The sequence below is a fragment of the Mastigoproctus giganteus genome, chromosome 3 (genome assembly GCF_048544385.1).
Source record: "Mastigoproctus giganteus isolate SK-2022 chromosome 3, ASM4854438v1, whole genome shotgun sequence".
In the NCBI taxonomy this organism is placed as follows: domain Eukaryota; kingdom Metazoa; phylum Arthropoda; class Arachnida; order Uropygi; family Thelyphonidae; genus Mastigoproctus; species Mastigoproctus giganteus.
Genome location: NC_143577.1, coordinates 131,055,921 through 131,075,308, shown reverse-complemented (window position 1 = coordinate 131,075,308; position 19,388 = coordinate 131,055,921). Strand labels below are relative to the sequence as shown.

The following is a 19,388-nucleotide window of genomic DNA, read 5'->3' as shown; positions in this document are numbered from 1 at the left end:
TCGGGTAGCTAACAAACTAAATGAATATTTTGCATCGACATTCACACATGAGGAGTTATTCAGCGAGGGGAATGCCAGAGGTGTATTCAACTCTAGCAGTAAGCTAGAGAATCTTGTAATAACTGAGAGCAAAGTGGAGGAGAAATTGTTGAAGATAAACACAAGAAAGGCACCTGGGGTGGATGGGATCTATCCAGTTATATTAAAGGAGGCAGCAAAGGAGGTAAGCAAACCCTTAGCCATAATTATGAGAGCTTCCTTGGACTCAGGGGAGGTACCCATTGACTGGAGATGTGCAAATGTGACCCCAATTCACAAAGGGGGATCAAAGGCTGACACAAGTAATTATAGACCTGTGAGTTTAACTTCTGTTCCCGGAAAATTAATGGAGGCACTGGTGAAAGAAGCACTGCAGGATCATCTAGACAAGACTTCAGTTATAGCTAGGACACAGCATGGTTTTGTTAAGGGGAAGTCTTGCCTGACCAATTTGATTGGATACTATGATGCAGTCACAAAAGAACTGGATGCAGGGAATAACTTTGATATTATATACTTGGATCTTAGAAAGGCTTTTGATACTGTTGCACATGGAAGACTGCTGCACAAATTGGAGCAGTGTGGCATTGGAGGCAAGTTGCTGCTATGGATAAAGGGGTGGTTGAGGGGGAGAAGACAGAGAGTGGTAATCAATGGACACTGCTCATCGTGGACTAATGTTATTAGTGGAGTCCCTCAGGGTTCAGTATTGGGGCCTTTATTGTTTTCTGTATTTATAAATGATATTGATGATGGTATATCAGGCTTAATGTCCAAGTTTGCAGACGATACGAAGGTTGGCAGGGTTGTCAAGGACACTACTGACACTATGCTGCTGCAACAGGATTTGGAAAGGTTGAGCAGATGGGCTTCGAGGTGGCAAATGAAGTTTAACATTGACAAATGTAAAGTACTACATATGGGAAACAGCAACCCCAGAGCAACGTATCAACTCTGTGGTACTACACTGACAGTGGTAGAGAATGAAAGGGACCTGGGGGTGGTGGTGCAGGCAGATATGAAGTTCTCTGAGCAGTGCAGACGAGCTGCAAGAGTAGCTCATGGTGTATTGTCAATGATATATAGGAATTTTTCTAGCAGGGATAAGGAGGTGATTATTCCCTTGTATAAGGCAATGGTCAGGCCACACCTAGAGTACTGTATACAGGCCTGGAGGCCTCATTTCAGGAAGGATGTAGAGCTGCTGGAACGAGTACAGAGAAGGGCAACTAGATTGGTGAATGGGACAAAGGGGTTCTCTTACGAAGAAAGGCTTAAGTTTTGCAAATTACAGTGTCTGGAAACTAGGCACCAGCGGGGTGATCTGATAGAGGTGTACAAAGCCTTGAATGGTTTGAGCATGCTCAATGCTGATGGGATTCTTCCTCTAGCTCAGAAAAATCACCTGAGAGGGCATAAATTCAAATTGAGGAAAGACAGATGTAGGATAGATGTGCGGAAATTTGCCTTTAGCCAGCGGGTGGTTGGTGGGTGGAACAGACTTCCATCCCTTGTCGTGGAAGTTGATAGCCTAAATAAGTTTAAGGCTCAGCTGGACAGGTATTTCGAACGAACAGAGGGGTGAAGTGGAAGTGGTTATTTTTATTTATTTATGTTACTTTTTTTTTTTTTTTTTTTGGCTGATGCTGCATAAGCTTGCTTTCTTGCATCAAATGCCTCTACTAATGCTAATGCTAATGCTAACACTAAATTGTAACTCTTTCGTTTCCGATATTCTAATATATCTTTTAATAGCCAAAGGTTATATTCTATTCGCCTCACCGGTATACCGTAGCACTGTGTGCTTCTAACTACCTGGGTTACGTCGCGTTTTAACTTAGCTGTCAAAATCTTTGCAAATATTTTGTAGTCACAATTAGCGAACGTTATAGGTCTCCAGTTACCAATTTTCATTAAATCCCGTCCATGCTTCAGAATGAAAGTAGTATAGGCATTTAAAAAGCCTTCGGGTACAACCCCTTCCTGAAAAAATTTGTTAAAGACCGCCAGAAGAATAGGCGCTAACAAGTTCCAAAACTTCTTATAAAATTCAACCCCCAAACCATCCGGTCCCGGCACGCGTCGTAATTTACATAATTTTAGAGCCATAGTTAGATCTCCCATAATTATTTCCCTGTCCTGTAATGCTTTTTGCTCAGGTGTGAATTGTCCAATCGTCCAAATGGAGTTGTCTCTCTCTTTTTTCTGCAAAACAAGCTCTTTTTCATAGTAATTTACAAAACTATTCATAATAGTTAGCATTGTTGAATGTGTGTTGTCATCGTCTTTAATTTCCTGAACTGTTTTGGCTAAATTGTTTAGCCTTAGTATTCTTTGGTAAAACGCAGCTGAAGGACTATCAGCCTCCCTAAATTTCAGCTGTATTTATTGCACCTTTTCTTTCTCTTCTTCCAATATTATACCGTCAATAATCGCTTGTACTTCTGCTGTTGCCCTTTCATCCCCACACCGTTGGTAAATTCTTTTTTCTTGTAAGAGATCTTTCAGTCTATTTCTGCGTTGTTCGTTTCTTTCCTTAATTTTTGAGTAATAAAATGGTTTAGCACTTTCTTTAATTTTCGTCCACATTTCCCACTCATTTCCACCTTGCTCTACTATCTTTTTAATAACTGTTGTAAAGTCCCAATCCTCTCTCTCCAGAACTGCTGGGTTGAGCTTCCAATAGCCTTTTCCCAGACTAACGTTTGTAAATAAATCTCCTTTCCACATTACTACCATGTGATCTGAAACTTGTCGACCTCCCACAAATTTCACATGCCGTATCATTGTCATCTTATCCTTCAACTGACTCGTTGCATAAGTGTGATCTATCCTAGTTCCTATATTATTGGCTATTCTGGTGGCCGCTCGTTTCCCCGGATTTTTTTCCCTCCAGACATCTACCAAGTCCCATTTAGTAGAAACCTCGATTAATTCACGAACCCCCCCCTGTACCACAATGCCGGGTACCCCCCAGAATTTTGTCCATAATGGGGTCAGGAACGCAGTTCCAGTCCCCCCCCCCCCATATAGTTGCCCAGTCCCTGAAACAGAGTTTTCCTTTCTAAAGTGGAATTTGGACTATAGACACAAATTAGTCTAATTGTGTGCCCCCCATAACTCCAATCCACTGCCACAACCCGACCTTCTGTATCCCTACCCACCAATCATACAGTCCCTAAAATTGGAGGAACCACTACTATTCCCGCCCCTGCAGATCAATTTCTCCCAAAAACTCCAAAATCCTAACAACCAGTATCTGCTTTGAAACTGCTGGATGTCTGCTAAACTTGTGAAGTGGGTTTCTTGTAGAAACCAAATCTTCACCCCCATGTTCATCATAATTTGCTATATCATCCTTTGTTTGTTAACCACTCTCAGACCCTGTACATTTAACGACATAAATGCTATTTTGGACATTATGAGCAGAACTTTACTAGAACTTCTGCTAAGATATTCCTATGTTCAGCATTTAACTTTAATTTGTTGGTGGGCAACACAGTGAGATCTCCAACATTCTTGTTTCTAATATTAGAAATAACGAAATCTCCCCAAGCGAACTGTATATTTACTACTTCACCCTCCTCATTTTCATTCCAAAGAAAAATCGGTTCTCCTCGAGTTTTAACAATTTCCACCAAGCTTCGCCTATATTCCCTGTATTCTTTTGTGTTTCCTACTACATTTAACCATTCTATTCCTTCGTATTCCCTTGTCTGTATGCCATCTGAATCCGAATCAGACTCCGAAAGTGTTTTGCAATCTTTTTTACCGCCTGACAAAATTGATACCTGTTCCCCCTCTATTGCGCTTCATCATCAGTGGATGGGCAGGTACCCTGGTAATACAACATGCCATCACGGTTGCGAAGTTATATACACAATATGAGAGAGTCCAAAGGGTGTTGGTAAAAATATAATTTGAAAATGAAATGCAAAAGGCATAATTCTTATGGATTCTGGTAATTAACTATATAGTATCTGTGTAAGTACACCATAGTTAACCCATAAATTTGAACTACGTAAGTAGCGTAGAAGGCATCGTTTTGATTGTATTTCATATTGTGATTGCCTTCACAACGAGATAGTGGTATTGCACTACTTCAAATAAATAACCCTTCTATAGTAGAGAAGACTACTGTTATTTATTTTCAGAGGATACCACCACCCAGACGATTGTTTCGAAGCTATTGGGCTTCATCATGATGAAGTAGAAGGCATCGAACCGATGCCTTCTACACTACTTATGTAGTTCAAATTTATGGGTATGGTGTATTTACACCGATACTATATAGTTAATTACCAAAACCCATAAGAATTATGCCTTATGCATTTCATTTTCAAATATAAATTAACATATGACACAGAAGCCTATGATAGATATAAGAGTCTGTAACCAAGTTACAAAGGAGGTTAGGTAGGTGAAGCCAGATTACGAGAAATCTTTGGCAAAGGATGCAAAGAAAAACAGCAAAGATTTCTTTACTTATGTACACTCTAGAAGGAAGGTGTTGAATCAGATTGGTCCACTGGATATCGATGGTTCAACTGTTGATTAGCCTGCTCATGTAGCTAACAAACTAAGTGAATATTTTGCATCGACATTCACACATGAGGAGTTATTCAGGGAAGGGAATGCCAGAGGTGTATTCAACTCTGGCAATAAGCTTGATAACCTTGTAATAACTGAGAGTAAGGGGGGAAGGAGAAATTGTTGAAGATAAACACAAGACAGCAACAGGGGTGGATGGAATCTATCCAGTTATATTAAAGGAGGCGACAAAGGAAGTAAGCAAACCCTTAGCCATAATTATGAGAGCTTCTCTGGACTCAGAGGAGATGTGCAAATGTGACCCCAATCCACAAAGGAGGATCAAAGGGAGACACAGGTAATTACAGACCTGTTAGTTTAACTTCTGTTCCAGGGAAATTAATGGAGGCACTGGTTACAGAAGCATTGCAGGATCATCTAGAAAAGACTTCAATTATAACTCCGACACAGCATGGGTTTGTTAAAGGGAAGCCTTGTCTGACCAATTTGATTGCATAATGTGATGTGGTCACAAAGGAACCGGATGCTAAAAATAATTTTAATATCATATACTTGGATCTTAGCAAAGCTTTTGATACTGTTGCACATGGAAGACTACTGTACAAATTGGAGCAGTGTGGCATTGGAGGCAAATTAAATAAATTTATTTTCTGTTTATACTCCGGCATGACAACCAAGTCAGTAGAGTTTACAATAAATCGTCAATACAAATATTTATCGTACAGTATTTAGTAGTCACGGGCTTGAACCCCGGTACACTCAAGGAACGCGTGCTATACACTCTCGCTCCTGACCACTTGGCTACGTCAGGCCTCATTGCTGCTATGGATAAAGAGATAGTTGAGTGGTAGAAGACAGAGAGTGGTAATCAATGGACATTGCTCTTCGTGGACTAATGTTATTAGTTGTTATTAGTCCCTCAGGGTTCAGTGTTGGGTCCATTGTTATTTTCTGTATTTATAAATGATATTGATGATGGTATATCAGGCTTAATGTCCAAGTTTGCAGATGATACGAAGGTTGGCAGGGTTGTTAATGACACTAATGACAGTACACTGCATCAACAGGATCTAGAAAAGTTGAGCAGATGGGCTGAGGGGTGGCATATGAAGTTTAACATTGACAAATGTAAAGTACTACATAAGGGAAGCAGTAATCCCAGAGTAACGTATCAACTCTGTGGTACCACACTGACAGTGGTAGAGAATAAAAAGAACCTGGGGGTAATTGTGCAGGCAGATATGAAGTTTTCTGAGCAGTGCAGACAGTCTGCAAGAGTAGCTTATGGTGTCTTGTCAATGATATACAAGAATTTTTCTAGCAGGGATAAGGAGGTGATTATGTCCTTGTATAAGGCAATGGTCAAGCCACACCTTGAGTACTATATACAGGTCTGGAGGCCTCATTTTAAGAAGGATGTAGAGCTGTTGGAACGAGTACAGAGAAGGCAACAAGATTAGTGAATGGAACAGAGGGTTGCTCTTACGAAGAAAGGCTTAAGTTTTTCAAATTACAGTGTCTGGAGACTAAGCACCTGTGAGGTGATCTGATTGAGGTGTATAAAGCCTTGAATGGTTTGAGCAGCATGCTCAATACGGATGGGATTCTTCCCCTTGCTCAGAATAATCGCCTGAGAGGGCATAAATTCAAATTGAGGAAAGACAGTTGTAAGATAGATGTGCGGAAGTTTGCCTTTAGCCAGCGGGTGGTTGATTGCTGGAACAAACTTCCATCTGTCGTTGTAGAAGTTGATAGCTTAAATAGATTCAAGGCAGAACTTGACAAACATTTGGAGCGAGTGGACGGGTAAAATAAGGGGTTTTTTGTTTTTTTTTTGGCTGATGCTATATAAGCTTGCTTTCTTGCATGATGTGTCTTTGCTAATGCTAACATGCCATCAGTATTAGGGAATTGCACATTCACAAGGATTCTGATTATAACAGAATTCATCAAAAACACCAGAATATGTCCAAGCTTTCTAGTTTGATGAATTTTTTGAGCTTAGTAATCTCCTGGCTGAAAAAGGAAGATATCATCAATATCAGAAATGACAAGGAGTTCCATATTTCTAAATCAGACAAGGGCAACACCACAGCTATTATGAATACAGAAGACTATATACTCAAGATACAGAATCTACTTAAATGCTACTGTGTATAAACATATACAGAAAGGTTCTACCAAGAAGAGAGAAAAATCTTTCTGGATAATTGAATAAGAAAACTGGTGATGACCTTCACAGACCTTGAATCCAGTTTTATTTCATCACTGTCTAAAGACAATCATCATTTTTGTGATGACTAGCACCTTGAGTTGATGACTATTGCACTATCCCAGGGGCTCACATCTGGTGAGTATGGGCTTGGCACACCCAGAGTCCTGAGCTGGATATCATTATTCTTCTCTTTCTTGGTGATTCCTTTCTACTTCTCTGTCTTTCTCTCTCTGGGTAACTTGGAAATTTTTTTGGCTGGTGCAGCATAAGCCTCAGGCTTCCTTGCACCATATGGCTAATAATAATAATAAAAAAAAATGGCTAATAATAATAACTTTGTATTCCAGTCTTGTCTTCCCCCATCTCCTTCAACCCATTCATGGTACTACTAGTACTAACAATAATATAAAATAACACCGATAAACTACAATACTATAATATAATACTTATACTTACTAGTAATAATTTTAGCATTAGGCAGTAGAGGACTCTTATCGAATGGTGCAATACCACCACTTTGCTCATTGGAGGCTTAAACTTGTTGAAACAGATGTTGTTTTCTGGAAACCCCCAAGTCCTCCAACATGGTAGTACCAGTACCAGTATTAATATAACATAACATTAATAATAATAATATAATACCACCACTTTGCTTATTGGAGGCTTGAAGTGGTAGAACTCATGTTTAGTCTCTAGAGCAATGCTTCTGCCATCCTTCCCACCATCCACGGTACTAAATACAATAGGTTTCGATGCCTTTCGTGTGTAGGGTTTCATAATTTTTTTTTGAAAGTACTTATCATGGGTTAATCGCATTGTACACTAATAATAGTCTACGTGAACAATTCTGATTTATTTTTTTATGCTACTCGCAACAATATCAATCAGAAGAGAATACTTGAATAACTCTTGATTTATTTTTTTATGCTACTCGCAACGATATCAATCGGAAGAGTCTACTTCAATAACTGATCTATTTTTTTATGCTAATCGGAAGGAGCACCAGATTGTAAAACCTAACCTTTATTTATTTATTTTATTTATTTATTTTTTTTTTTTTGTGAATTTCAGTTCCTCAGGACTACGTTTGAAAATAAATAAAATAAAACCATTCGATTACATACTATAAAATTCGGAATAATATGTTCTGCGTTGTGTAACATCATTAACTTTTAATTAATATCAAAACTACAGCATAAAGTTTCTCCTCTCAAATATCTTTGAGATACCTTTTATCTTAAAGATATTTCTGATTTCATCCAGAAATCGCAAATTATCAGCCCAATGCGTTTCCAACAAAATTTCACGAAGCACTATTCTGTTCGATTATTGTTATAGAGTGGGTGCGTGGGCGCGCACACACGAACACAAAAAAAAAAAAAAAAAAAAAAAAAATGTAAACCTACAAAACACATACCGAAAGTCAAGGGATGTCATTCCTGAAGGAGACTTACATCTCGTCATCGTGCTACTCTGAAAATGACAAAAAAATATATTTCGTTTCTTTTCCCATATCCGAAAGTCCTGCATTAAGGTTGATAATACTGTCACATTAGCCATTCCATTATAACATACAGTATGTCCCGTTTGACAAAAGAGTTAAACTTATGCATAGAAAACACCAGATCTTCACAAACACCGGTCAAAAACTGAGATGCAGACTCGGAGTAGGAGGATAATGGTGCAGAGCCCGGATGCAGCAACAGATGCTCATGCGCTATACTTCTACATGCAAACTTCTCTAAACAGCGCTTGCGTACTGGAAACTGGGCGGCGGTGACCTCCATTCGTGAGAAATCACGTGCTAAAACAGTAACCGACTCATCGGACAACATTATTTTTCCTTAATTACTTCGGTCGATTTAATAATATAAACAAAGAAAATTATTTGCATATCCCATTTCTGTCGTTCTCCCAAAATTGGCGCGGTTTCTAGTTGAAAAAAAAATCACTTCAAATAGCAGTTCCAGTAGCAAACAGAAAGTTATTAGAGGAAAATATATTGTTTATTTCAAAGGATGACCCATCTTTGTACATTATCCATAAATTCGGCTTACCTACATATGGTATTTCAAACTTTTCTGCTTGTTATTCACAAAGCAAACAGAAAAGTTTTAAATACCGTATGTAGGTAGGCTGAATTTATGGATAATGTGCAAAGATGAGGTCATCCTTTGAAATAATATATAATTTCCTCTAAGAACTTTCAGGAATGACTGAATTATAACGTCCACTTCAGTCCATAATATATTAAATCCATTATGTGAGTCTATAACCAGACCAGACCAGCTTCATTGCACACTATAATCAAACCGGCAGCAAATAATATAAAATACATATTGTTTCACACTCATTACCACAAACATCACAGTCATTGCTCAAAACATTTACATAAATAATCACAGTCAACGGCTTACCCTAACCGACCAAGTCCAGAAGGGCTTTAGTCGGTTAGGTTTAGTTCAGAAAAACAATAATATACATAATAAATGTTTTTTTTCTTTTAATGAAAACCCCAAACACGAGACGTATTCGAACCTATAATACTTAGTCCGTGCTTGGGTCGGAGATAGAGAAGACGAAAGAAGATATCTGTTGACATTAAACTTGACCTTCTGTAGACTGTAATTTTCAGATAATACGTGTGAAGCAACGTTGTTCTAGAAAGCGGAAGCTGAATGAATAAATGAAGATGGAAACTTGGTTCTGATAGAAATTTGGTGCTGTAAGTTTGAAATTAGACAGTAAATTGATGTTGGTTGGTGGCGGCATGTATTCGGACTGTTTTGAAAGAGAGAGCGTGAATTATAAATGCCAATTCAGAACAGTGCCCATGGAAGTATCCGGAAGAAGCCTCAGAGAGGTTTTGGGGGCACCGTCCCAGTTGAGGGAACAATATTCCAAGGTAAGGCGAATTTGCAATTTGTACAGAGTAAACAGCATTTCGGAAGAAACGTAAAGCCGAGAGCGAAAGAGAAAACCAAGTTTTTTAGATGCAGAGGAAACAATATTTGTAATGTGCTTGTGCCAAGAGAGATTACAAGTCAGAGTAATTCCCAAAACAGATATATCATTTTGTCTAGAAATCGCAGTGTCACAAAAGATAAGCATAGGAGCAGAAGAATCCTTTTTGTGAGATATAAGAAAGCACTGACTTTTAAAGGCATTGAAATCAACTAAGTTGTCTTTGCCCCACTGGAGAATTACTTGGATATCGGCAATTAAGGAATTGGTAGCGGATATTCGAAAGGTTCAAACTGATTGAGCAGGACAAGGTTTCTCAAACTAGAAATCGGAATGCAATGTGCTAGCATCAGCAAAACTATAGATAGGATTTCCAGAAATGGAAGAAGGTCATTAACATACAACAGGAAAAGATTGGGGCAAAGAGCTGAACCTTGTAGAACACCAGCATTAGTGGGGAAATTAGAAGACAAGAGAGCCATCTACCATCACATTGAGCGAGCGGTCAGAGAAAACTGGATAACCAATTACAAAAAACAGTTCGCAAACCATAAGATGAAAGCTTGTTTAGAAGAACTTTATGCCAAACACGATCGAAAGCCTTTGAGATGTCAAGGGCAACTGCTTGTGTTTCACCGAACTTTTCCATTGAATTTGTCCATAAGTGAGTAAAATAAGCCAGAATATTACCAGTGGATCGACACTGACGGAATCCATACTGGCGAAAGTTGAACAGACGGACGGTTTCTAGGTAGTTTAAGAGTTGGCGGTATTAATAGAGGCATATGATGCAAGAAAGCAAGCTTATGCAGCATCAGCCAAAAAAAAAAACACTTCCATTTCACCCCTCCGTTCGCTCAAATACTTGTCCAGCTGAGCCTTAAATTTATTTAGGCTGTCAACTTCCACAAAAAGAGATGGAAGTCTGTTCCACCAACCAACTACCCGCTGGCTAAAGGGAAATTTCCGCACATCTATCCTACTTCTGTCTTTCCTCAATCTAAATTTATGCCCTCTCAGGTGATTATTCTGAGCAAGAGGAAGTATGCCATCGGCATTGAGCATGCTCAAACCATTCAAAGCTTTAGACACCTCTATCAGATCACCTCGCCAGTTCCTAGTCTCCAGGCACTGTAATTTGCAAAACTGAACCATTTCTTCGTAAGAGCAACCTTTGTTCCATTCACTAATCTTGTTGTCCTTCTCTGTACTCGTTCCAGCAGATCTACACCTTCTTAAAATGAGGCCTCCAGACCTGTATACAGTACTCAAGGTGAAGCCTGACCATTGCCTTATACAAAGGGAATAATCACCTCCTTATCCCTGTTATAAAAATTCCTGTATATCATTGACAAGACAACATGAGCTACTCTTGCAGCCCATCTGTACTACTCAGAGAACTTCATATCTACCTGCACAATTACCCCCAGGTCCTTTTCATTCTCTACCACTGTCAGTGTAGTACCACAGAGTTGATACGTTGATTTGGGTTGCTGTTTCCCATATGTAGTACTTTACATTTGTCAATGTTAAATTTCATTTGCCACCTCTCAGCCCATCTGCTCAACCTTTCCAGATCCTGTTGCAGCAGAATAGTATCAGTAGTGTCTTTAACAACCCTACCAACCTTGGTATCGTCTGCAAACTTGGACATTAAGCTTGATATACCATCATCAATATCATTTATAAATACAGAAAACAATAATGAACCCAACACTGAACTCCGAGGGAATCCACTAATAACATTAGTCCACGATGAGCAGTGTTCATCGATTACCACTATCTGTCTTCTCCCCCTCAACCATCCCTTTATCCATAGCAGCAATATTCCTCCCATGCCACACTGCTCCAATTTGTGCAGCAGTCTTCCATGTGCAACAGTATCAAAAGCCTTTCTAAGATCCAAATATATAATATCAATTATATTGATTGATTGATTATCGGTTAATTGATTTCTCCATTACATTAGAAGGAGAAGAAGTAATTACAATGGGATGTTAATTGCATTGGAGGGATTTGTCACCCTTTTTAAGAACTCGCTGGATATGAGACTGCTGCACAAATTGGAGCAGTGTGGCATTGGAGGCAAGTTGCTGCTATGGATAAAGGGGTGGTTGAGGGGGAGAAGACAGAGAGTGGTAATCAATGGACACTGCTCATCGTGGACTAATGTTATTAGTGGAGTCCCTCAGGGTTCAGTATTGGGGCCTTTATTGTTTTCTGTATTTATAAATGATATTGATGATGGTATATCAGGCTTAATGTCCAAGTTTGCAGACGATACGAAGGTTGGCAGGGTTGTCAAGGACACTACTGACACTATGCTGCTGCAACAGGATTTGGAAAGGTTGAGCAGATGGGCTTCGAGGTGGCAAATGAAGTTTAACATTGACAAATGTAAAGTACTACATATGGGAAACAGCAACCCCAGAGCAACGTATCAACTCTGTGGTACTACACTGACAGTGGTAGAGAATGAAAGGGACCTGGGGGTGGTGGTGCAGGCAGATATGAAGTTCTCTGAGCAGTGCAGACGAGCTGCAAGAGTAGCTCATGGTGTATTGTCAATGATATATAGGAATTTTTCTAGCAGGGATAAGGAGGTGATTATTCCCTTGTATAAGGCAATGGTCAGGCCACACCTAGAGTACTGTATACAGGCCTGGAGGCCTCATTTCAGGAAGGATGTAGAGCTGCTGGAACGAGTACAGAGAAGGGCAACTAGATTGGTGAATGGGACAAAGGGGTTCTCTTACGAAGAAAGGCTTAAGTTTTGCAAATTACGGTGTCTGGAAACTAGGCACCAGCGGGGTGATCTGATAGAGGTGTACAAAGCCTTGAATGGTTTGAGCATGCTCAATGCTGATGGGATTCTTCCTCTAGCTCAGAAAAATCACCTGAGAGGGCATAAATTCAAATTGAGGAAAGACAGATGTAGGATAGATGTGCGGAACTTTCCTTTAGCCAGCGGGTGGTTGGTGGGTGGAACAGACTTCCATCCCTTGTCGTGGAAGTTGATAGCCTAAATAAGTTTAAGGCTCAGCTGGACAGGTATTTCGAACGAACAGAGGGGTGAAGTGGAAGTCGTTATTTTTATTTATTTATGTTACTTTTTTTTTTTTTTTTTGGCTGATGCTGCATAAGCTTGCTTTCTTGCATCAAATGCCTCTACTAATGCTAATGCTAATGCTAATTTCCAAGCAGAAGGAAAAACACCTTCGGAATATGAGTGATAAAAGGCGGCAAAGAACAGGAGTAAATTCAGAAGCACAGGTTTTGAGAACAAGTGGAGAAATGCAATCAGGATCTCGAGCTTTCTGAGCATCAAGATTCGTCAAAGTCCTTCTAATATCCTTTTGACGGAAGAACACAGGAGGCATTGAATGGAGCGTGTTGGGAATGTTGGAAGGGGCTTTAGCAAGATCATTAATACATGAGTTGGAAGAAAAATGAAATGCTAGCAGGTCACCTTTATCCTTGGCTGAAGTGACAATAGAACCACCAGGTTTTGACTGAGGTGGGAGCAGAGATGGGCAAAAGTTGCGGCCAATAGCTTTGGCAAGAGACCAGAATACTCGGCTACCATTAGGGCAAGAAGCAAGTTTTCTACTCTTAGACTATTCAAAATCTAGTTTGGACTGATTAATAACTGTTTACAATTGTTGTGACTTTTGGTCTCGGCAGAAAGTGAAACTGCAGAATTGGAAACAAGCCAATTGCGATATGCAGCATTCTTCTCTCGAACAGCCTTAGCACATTTATTTAAAAAACAAAGTTTAGATAAAGCACGAGATTTTAACGAGGAGTGTGGGTTAAAGGATTCCAATCCTACAAGAATAATTTCACTGACACGATCTGCACAAAAGTTGACATCAGAAGTTTTGAAACAATAATCGGACCAAGGAAAAAAAGTAAAGAAATCTTGCATGTCATCCCACTTTGCATTCTTGAAATGCCAAACAACACGAGGTTGGTAATAGCCATGAGATAAAGGTTCTATTGGAGAAAAGACAATCACCAAGTTGTGATCTAAGGTGCTTAAAGGACCACTCACTTCGACCGTGTAGTTAAAAAGGGCTATTGTAAGAAAAAGATCAAGCGTTTTAGCTGTGTGGTTAGAATTGTCCGGGATTCTGGAAGGTAAATGAACAACCTGTGTGAGGTCATTGGTAATTCCAAAAGCATCAGCATCTCAACCAGCTAGGCCTGTGTGACTAGAAAACGGAAGCCAGCTAGAGTTGCGAACATTAAAATCACCAATGAAAATTATCTCACTGTTAAGAAAGTTGGACTGGAGAAAGTCAGGTTCCGAAGGAAGTCAAAGAGCTCCAAGTGGTTAATGGAGTTGGGAGAACGGTAAAGACAACAGATGAATTTGACACAATGAGGTAGAGAGATTTTAAGCCAGAGAAGATCGAAAAGAGGAGATTCCAAATTACCAAGTCTCTGACAGGGAATATCGGAACGGACATATGCACAAGTAACACGTTTGAAGCGAAAGGAATCATACAGCAAATAATTTGGGCAACTGAGATTATCAGTGGTTTAATCAACCAATAATTGAGATTCTGTCAGAAAGAGTACATGGGGTTTGACAGACTGTAAGTGGAAATGGACCTTGCTGAGATTAGAACTGGAACCACGTACACTGGTGTTCAAAGAAAGTGCATCACCCCATAAAATTGTGATTGTCTTCCGAGTAATGTAAGTATATGTCAATATTTCTTACAGATTGCATCAGTTAAGATTGACACGCGTAGGTGATGATATTAGCATTACCATTAGTAGAGGCATTTGATGCAAGAAAGCAAGCTTATGCAGCATCAGCCAAAAAAAAAAAAAAAAAACCACTTCCACTTCACCCCTCTGTTCGTTCGAAATACCTGTCCAGCTGAGCCTTAAACTTATTTAGGCTATAAACTTCCACAAGGGATGCAAGTCTGTTTCACCAACCAACCACCCACTGGCTAAAGGCAAATTTCCACACATCTATCCTACATTTGTCTTTCCTCAATTTGAATTTATGCCCTCTCAGGTGAGCAAGAGGAGGAATCCCATCAGCATTGAGCATGCTCAAACCATTCAAGGCTTCATACACCTCTATCAGATCACCTCGCAAGTGCCTAGTCTTCAGACACTGTAATTTGAAAACTTAAGCCTTTCTTCGTAAGAGCACCCCTTTGTTCCATTCACTAATTTTGTTGCCCTTCTCTGTACTCGTTCCAGCAGCTCTACATCCTTCTTGAAATCAGGCCTCCAGACCTGTATACAGTACTCTAGGTGTGGCCTGACCATTACCTTATACAAGACAATAATCACCTCCTCATCCCTGCTAGAAAATTTCCTATATATCATTGACAATACACCATGAGCTACTCTTGCAGCCCGTCTGCACTGCTCAGAGAACTTCATGTCTGCCTGCACAACCACCCCCAGGCCACCTTCATTCTCTACCACTGTCAGTGTAGTACCACAGCGTTGAGACTTTGCTCTAGGGTTGCTGTTTCCCATATGTAGCACTTTACATTTGTCAATGTTAAACTTCATTTGCCACCTCTCAGCCCATCTGCTCAACATTTCCAGATCCTGTTGCAGCAGTATAGTGTCAGTGGTGTCCTTGACACCCCTGCCCACCTTCGTATCGTCTGCAAACTTGGACATTAAGCTTGATATCAATAATATCATTGATATTATTGATATCATTGATATCATTGACATCAATATCATTTATAAATACAGAAAAAATAACAGACCCAACACCGAACCCTGAGGAACTCCACTAATAACATTAGTCCACGATGAGCAGTGTCCATTGATTACCACTCTGTCTTCTCCCCCTCAACCACCCCTTTATCCATAGCAGCAATTTGCCTCCAATGCCATACTGCTCCAATTTGTGCAGCAGTCTTCCATGTGCAACAGTATCAAAAGACTTTCTAAGATCCAAGTATATAATATCAAAGTTATTCCCTGCATCCAGTTCTTTTGTCATAGTATCCAATCAAATTGGTCAGGCAAGACTTCCCCTTAACAAAACCGTACTGTGTCCGAGCTATAACTGAAGTCTTGTCTAGATGATCCTGCAGTGCTTCTTTAACCAGTGCCTTAATTAATTTTCCTGAAACAGAAGTTAAACTCACAGGTCTATAATTACTTGTGTCAGGCTTTGATCCTCCTTTGTCAATTGGGGTCACATTTGCACATCTCCAGTCTGTGGGTACCTCCCCTGAGTCCAAGGAAACTCTCATGATTAAGGCTAAGGGTTTGCTTACTTCGTTTGCTCCCTCCTTTAATATAACTGGATATATCCCATCCACCCCAGGTGCCTTTCTTGTGTTTATCTTCAACAATTTCTCCTCCGCCTTACTCTCAGTTATTACAATATTCTCTAGCTTACTGCCAGAGTTGAATACACCTCTGGCATTCCCCTCGCTGAATAACTCCTCGTGTGTCAATGTCGATGCAAAATATTCATTTAGTTTGTTAGCTACCTGAGCAGGATCATCAACAGTTGACCCGTCGATATCAAGTGGACCAATCTGATTCATCCCATTCCTTCTAGAGTTTACATAAGTAAAGAACTCTTTGCTATTTTTCTTTGCATTCCTTGCCAAAGATTTCTCGTAATCTGCCTTCGCCTGCCTAACCTCCTTTGTAACTTGGTTACAGATCAACTTGTATCTATCATAGGCTTCTGTGTCGCGTGTTAATTTGTATGTGTCCCCTGCATTTTTCTTCTCTGCCATATGTCTCATTAGTTCATCTAACATCCATTTAGGCCTAAACCTTGAACAATATTTCTTAGTTGGCATGTAAAGCCTAGTAGCTTCCAAGATAAGTTCTTTGAATGCTTCCCATTTTGAATTTGCTGTTGGTAACATCATCAGTTCGTCCCACTGTATAGAATTTAAATATTGTCTCAGTCCATCGTAGTCGTCTTTACGAAGCAATAACCCTTCCCTTTACCCCTAATGGTGGTTACCTCTTTGAGTAAATCCCACTTCAGCACACTGTGATCACTGCCACCTAGTGGTTCATTTTTCTCCAAATTCTTAATGCATGAAGAATCACTACTGATAATCAGATCAAGAATATTACTCCCTCTAGTTGCCTCCCGTACATGCTGATGTAGAAAACAATCATCCAATAAATCCACAAAAGCCTTGCTAGTGTGTGAGTGACCAGCCCCCAAATTCCAGTCACTATGTGGGAAATTAAAATCCCCCATTATAAGACTCTCTGATTTACTGGCCCATTCTATTTCCCTGTACAGTATCTTTTATACTCATCAGAGTCATTAGGCCTATAGCACACTCCTACTCTCAATTTTGATCTCCCAATGCTTAGGTCACACCAAACTGACTCGACACTGCCCTGTCCATCGATGTCGACTGGCTTCACTACCTTGGATTTTATGTGTTTCTTAACTAATAGCATAACCCCTCTTCCGTTCCTATCCTGTCTATGCTTTCTGTGGATGTTGACTCCTCAAATTCCAGTTCTGCATTCCTTTTATGTGTGACACCACGTCTCTGATATCCCAACAATATACGCCTTTGATGCTTTGAGCCATACCTCAAATTCATCAAATTTATTTACCAAACTCCTAGCATTGGTGTACACGCAAGTATACATGCACCTGTTTCTATTCTTAGCTATCCTAACACAACCCACGTGTTTACTTGTACCGCAATGACTCCCAGCAGTCTCTGAAATATCATGCATCTTGTTTTTCAGGCTTCTGCTCATTCCAATAGAAGCAGTGCAAGAATCACTTTCACCTCTGCCAGTGGCTATTGTTAATCTATTATTCTTTGTCTCCCCCCAAGCTAGCAGTTTTCCGACCCATCTAACACTGCCTCGATAGCATCAGCAAATATTCTTGTACCCTTTCTATTTAAGTGTATCCAATCCCTGTAGAAGCAGTCTCTCCTGTTAACAAGTACAATCCAGGCTCAAAAAAATTCTACCCCTTGAGCCTTGCACAATCTTTCCAGGGCCGAACTGATCGACAAGGCTCTCATCATATTCTCCCTCCTATTGTGTGTGTCTGGGCAGAATTGCAGACACTTTCAAATTCAACCCCTGTCACGACTTTTTTTCAACAGTGACCTGTAATTGTTAAGTAATTCTGCCGGTCTCCTACTCTTGATATCATTAGTGCCAACATAAATTGCATCAGCTGTTACTTTCAGCATAAGCACGCCTGCAAGAATTGCAGGCATTCCTTGCTTGTCAGGATGGCGAGTTACGCGCAGTTGACGCCACGAAGAAAGCATGCCATTGTTGCTTCATGTGAGGAAGGTTGTTCTTCCTGTCATATTGCTGGAGTGTCTTGTAATCAGTCGACAGTGAGTAGATTTCTTTCCAAACTCCAGAATACTGGTTCTGCTGATAGGAAGAAAGGAACAGTACGCAAAAGAGTCTCTACGCCAAAACAGGACCGCGTTTTGAAGTGCTTATGCCTTAAAAACCATAAAGCTTCTTCGTCTGAGCTGAAAAGAGAATGGGAAGAACATACAGTAGTGGTGGCAAGTGTAGTAACAGTCTGAAGACGCCTCTTCAAAAATGGACTTGTAGCCCGTCATCTTAAGAAGCCCCTCCTCACAAAAAATGGAAAACGCTCGATTAATTAGGTGTAAGGAGCATGTCAAATGGTCCCCGAGCAGTGGAAATCAGTTATTTTCTCGGATTAGAAGAAATTTAACCTGCATGGTAGATGTGGTGAAGAATACCATCCAGACTGTATGGTGTCTACAATGAAATTCCCTACCAGCCAAATGAAATGGGAGTGCATTTCGTATCGCGGAGTAGGTCACCGCGATACGATATTTATCGAATTTATAAATTTAAGTTGAGGAAGGAGAGTTGCAGGATAGATGGAACGTTCAACAAAATTATTTTATGATACAGAAAGGAATGTAGAAGAAAAAATTTTTGAAAATAAGCATAAAATAAACAAACTCTTAGCCATAAGTATGAGAGCATCATTTTATTCAGGGGGGGGGGGGTCCCTATAGATAGGAGATGTGCAAAAGTATCCCCAATGCAAATAGGATGATCAAAAGGTGGCACAAGTAATTACAGACCTGATAGCTTCCCATCTGTTCCAGGGAATAGTAGTAGCAGCAGCAGCAGCAGCAGCAGCAGCAGCAGCAGCAGCAGCGTCAAATGATGCAAGAAAGTAAGCTCATATAGCTTCCACACACTTCATCCACAGTGTTGCCAACTCTTAATAATATTTCCCGCTAGCCGCATACTCAAAATCCGCTATTTTTAGCACTTGACCCGCCAAATTTTTTAAATTTTCATTTGTTTGTACTTTGTAGTGAATAAAACAAACAAACAAATAGTATATATAAATAGTTATTTATTTTTCTGTTTTTAATATAAAATCAATATCTAAAAATCTAAATTAATTTCGAAATTCAATACCTCCTCATCATATGCTTCTTGTGTACCTATTTTGCGAAGCACTTCTTCAGGTAAAACATAATTTTTACAACACTTTTCAACTCTTTTGAGCCCGTATCGTACTAATAAGATTGCATTAACCGTGCCAACACTCATTCTGTTGCGTGTTTTGTTTTTTACTAGATTTAAGTTGCTGAATATTCTT

At 39.8% G+C, this 19,388-nt stretch overlaps 1 protein-coding gene across 8 annotated transcripts in view; it reads right to left on the bottom strand.

Moving 5' to 3' along the window:
• Positions 1-19,388, bottom strand: part of LOC150088273 (uncharacterized) — a 730,398-nt gene that overhangs the window by 419,579 nt on the left and 291,431 nt on the right. The window contains exon 1 of one of the 8 annotated variants that reach the window (XM_090369434.1): positions 8,223-8,480. The exons of the other annotated variants lie outside the window; for them this stretch is intronic. The gene's annotated coding sequence lies outside the window, so the exon portion shown is untranslated. Of the gene's footprint in view, positions 1-8,222; positions 8,481-19,388 lie in introns of those variants that run through there. 8 annotated transcript variants of the gene reach the window in all.